The sequence below is a fragment of the Octodon degus genome, unplaced genomic scaffold, assembly GCF_000260255.1.
Source record: "Octodon degus isolate 3935 unplaced genomic scaffold, OctDeg1.0 scaffold00272, whole genome shotgun sequence".
NCBI classification, from domain to species: domain Eukaryota; kingdom Metazoa; phylum Chordata; class Mammalia; order Rodentia; family Octodontidae; genus Octodon; species Octodon degus.
The window spans coordinates 1,908,698-1,913,042 of record NW_004524848.1 but is presented as its reverse complement, the minus strand read 5'-3'; positions in this window follow the sequence as shown (position 1 = coordinate 1,913,042).

Genomic DNA, 4,345 nt, shown 5'->3' with positions numbered 1-4,345 from the left:
TTTTATTTTGCCCCTTATTTATATTGGGTTTCTTATACAAGAGAAACCTTGTGATAATGGTGTTTTATTTATGTCGCTTTATATTATGGTCTCAAGGCACCATTTCCTATAAATGACTCATTTTTTTTCAATCCCTTCATCTGTTGCTGTACATACATGCCATGTCAAGATTCAGCTATTATGAGTTGCACTGCTGTAAACACAGATATGCATGTGCCACCGTATTATGATGTCTTAAATTCTTTGGGGAAGATATGTAGAGGGAAAATAGCTCAAACGGCATTTCTATTTGTAGCATTTTGAGGAATTTTTATACTGATTTCCATAGGGGTTTTACCTTTGTTTCCCTGTTTTCACAGAATAGAATCTGTTTTTGCCTTATGGGGCTTTGGGTTTTCTTTAAAAGACCTTTGTAAGGTCTAAAAATTGTTTTCATTAAACTTACAATTTTACCTTTCACATGTAATACACCTTAAGAGTAACTCTGTATGATATAAGATTAATGGCTATTCACATCACAACCTGGGCTTGTGAATATTCTCAATTAAATAAGTCATCTTTCCTTCCTAATTCTTATCAATGATGTGTTCCAGATTTTTGTGTGCCTGATTTAGAATTGTTTCTCCTATAGTAGCATATGATTATTACTACACAACAGTTTTCATTTCTGTTTTAAGTAACATGTTTTCATCTGTAGTGAGGTAATCCTTCTTTTTGATTTCTCCTCCATCATCTTGTTTTGCTGCAGTCTGTCAGAACAAGGAAGCTTTGTTGTATACTTTTGTTTCTCAATAGACATGATTGTTTCTGGTGTTAGAAAGAATGAATTTTTGGTTTCGTTCCTCTAACAGAGTTAAATCAAGGATTGAGGTCAGACCATTTCTTTGAAAGGTGATATTAGGAAACTGGAATGAGAAACAGAGACAGGAAAGAAAATGCCAATACACAAGTGAGTTGCTGACATTACCTCTGTAGGAAACCTAGGTGCCTTCCATGACCAAGTATGAAAATCCTAAGACTGGCATCTTTTTGGCCCTAATCCCTAGAATTTGTGGGGTATAAACCCCTGAATGTCCAGGTTTCACCTGTACACAACCTCAGCAGAACAATTATATGAAACTGTCCACTACAGTGTCAAATAAAAGGGGGAGGGTGCACAGAAATGACAGGATGAAAATTCTATTTTTAGTTTAAGGTGTAAACTAAAAGGACTCCCACTCCTCTCACCACTCAGATACACTCAGGCCCAATTTAAGCTCACTGTGATTCTTTGGGGGAGACGTCAATTGCAATATGTAGGAAACCAACACAAGAGGCTTAGCACAAGCTGGTCTCCACACTGCTGCTGGTCACAGGCTGCAATCACCATTATTTACATCTTCTACATCCTTTCTACAGGCTCCTTATTCTTGGCCAGTACCTTAGGTGTGCTGTGCTGTTTCTCTGCAGTGACCCACACTTTCTATTCTCAGGGCACAGAGCCTTGGTTGCTGGGCCCTCATCAGGATGTGGAACATGGAGACACTGAGGTACCTCTGCAAGTCTCCATTTCAGGTCAGGTCCAGAGATTGTTTTTCCCTACGTCATTTGGAGGTTCCCTATATTGTTTGGAGGTCACCCACGCGAGACCAGTTTTTCTCCCTGTATCACTGGGAGGCCAGGCAGTGTGCCCCTGAGAGGGTAGTGTGTGAAGCAGAGAGAAGCTTAACGTGCAGTGGAAACTCTAAAAGTCTGGAAAGGCCAGGAACATGGATCATCTAAGGGAAACTGCAAGGAGGATCAACGCTGATCTAAGAAAGAAGCCATGGGAGGTACCACCAAAAGTGCTACAGGGGCAGAGCCACATGGAGCTCACAATTTGCCAGATTGCTTCAAATGTCCCACATGGATTTATAGGACTTAATGTTTGTCCTTCTGGATTTTTTTTTTTTTTTTTTTTTTTTTTGGCTGGCTCAGGCTACCTTGAGGGTGGGTCTGCTAAGGCAGGTGGAGGTGGGGATGGAATGGTGGTATGCTGTGCCTGACTGCATTTGCATGAGCAGACACTTAGACAACTGAGTTAACGGGCAGGGCCCCCTATCTGGATTTTGGACTTGGTTTGGTCCCAACCTTTAGTATCCTGCTGTGTGTACCTTTTGGAATGATAATATTTATCTTGTGCCTTTGAATGTTGGAAGTGTTTTAATTTTTCATTTGTACAGAGGCTCACAGCAAAGAGTTTGCTTTGGATCTTGGACTTTGACTTTTCAGCAATCCTGAAACTGTTGGGACTTTGGCAACTCTTACAGATGGACTAGCATGTCTTTTCCATAAAGGGATATGCATGAGTCTTTGGGGGTCCTGGGACAGAATGTTCTGGTTTGTGTCTAGTTGTTTCCCCAAAGCCTCATGCAGTCATGGTATGGCTTCTGGAGTTTGTGGTTGATTATTGTAGGTGTGGATAGCACACTTGCCCTGGGGCAGGTAACTTGCATTACAATGTAAGGAGGGAGGAGAGTTTAGCTACCTGCCTGAGCTATGCCACTCCTCTTTTCTCTCTGCTCTTTGCTGCTGCCATGAAAGGTTGCTCTCTGCCCTGTGCACTCTGCCTTAGAGCCAGCTGAGTATGGACTGAAACCTTCATTAACTGTGAGCTAAATAAACCTTTCCTTCCTTCATTTTGGGTGTTGGGTATTTGTCCCAGCAATGAAAGTAACTGAGACAGTCATCAAAGAACAAAAATCGCCATAGGCAATACAATCATTTCCATACAATTACCACTCCACTAGGATCTACAGCTTAAGGTATTGATCACACATGTCATTTGCTTAGTGCATGTGACCATGTGCCACCAAGATGTTGGCTTCTTTGGTCCCCTGATAGTTGACAATAAGAATGAGGAGATATCTTTTTCATCTTTCTATTTCATAACACACTTTTCTTCTTTGGTATACTAACATTTCTGAGGGGACTCAGTTTCTCAGTATAACCTGGGGAGAAGCAATGGCAGGAATGAGGAAAAGATAGATAAGAGATAAGAGCTGGGTTCAGGTGGAAGCCTGTTTGCCTGATGGGCAAAGTAACCGAGAACAACAGTAGTGGTGTTTATTTTACCTTGGCAAAATTAGTATCATGAGATACATGGTTGCCTAGTGACTACTGGTTGAAATTGCCCAGGCAGGATGCTTTTCTTGACTGAGGTGGGCACTGTGGCCAGCTTTGGCCACTTCCTTTTTCATTTCTAGATCTGCTGGCACTTCCTTCCTATTTAGTCTTCATGTTCCAAATGTGTCCATGTTGCATTGTAAAAGACTATGAGTTGTGGAAAAGTATAAAAATTTTATCTAATGTACTTATGATAAGAGACTGTAGCACAAAATTACAGGTTCTTTTTCACAAATAAACACAAATTAGTAAAATAATCAGAACTTAGTAGATTTCACTAGAAACAATCATCAAAGGTGCATTATGAATAAAAAAGTATGAAAAAAGTCATTATAAAGCAGACATACTAGTGTATCTCATGCAAACAAAAATTGACTGGCTGAAATGACAGGTGCCTGAGCAACACTTGGCAGAGCCAGTACATGAACAAACATGCTGCTTGCGTGATACTCAAGGTAAACTGTTAAGTAATTAAAAGGTGAGCTGTACCCTATATAGGCTCCTAAATTGGATCATGGAAAACAAGGGCATTAGTTGAGCTGGACATGCACCTCAATGGTAGAATGCTTGTACAGCTTGTTCCAGGCTCTGGGTTTAATCCCTGGTACTGGGAATAAATTAGAACAGAACTGAACAGCAATGGAAAAGTTGTAATATCAGAATACAATAGTCAGTTAAATAAATAGGAATGTTCCAGGATTAGCTTCTAACCTTTGCACCACTTTTTTTTTTTTAGTATTTAAAATTTTAACACTAAGGAAATTTGGGGAAAAGGCACAAAGAAACTTTCTATGCTATTTTGTTAAGTTTTATGTAGATCCAAAATTAGTTGGAAATTAAGTTGATTAAAAAGTGCAGGAAGGCAGGGGAGACAGCTGGGCGGCATGAATGCCTGCCTGGCAAGTACAAGGTCCTGAGTTCAATCCCCCGTACCACATGCTGTGCCAGCACCAGAACCTGGTGCATGCCATAGTAATCCCAAAACTGGGTGTGGTGGCACCTGCCTGTAATCCCCGCACTAGAGAGGCTGAGACAAGAGGATCACTACAAGTCTGAACTATGTAGTGATGTTGCAGGCAGCCACGTTAGATAGAAATATTATAGGCAGTCAGACAGGACTAGGCCCTTGAAGGAGATAACACAAAAGACAAGATACAAGATAGCTTACAACTGTGGGAGGGACAAATGCTCCTGCCAAGGG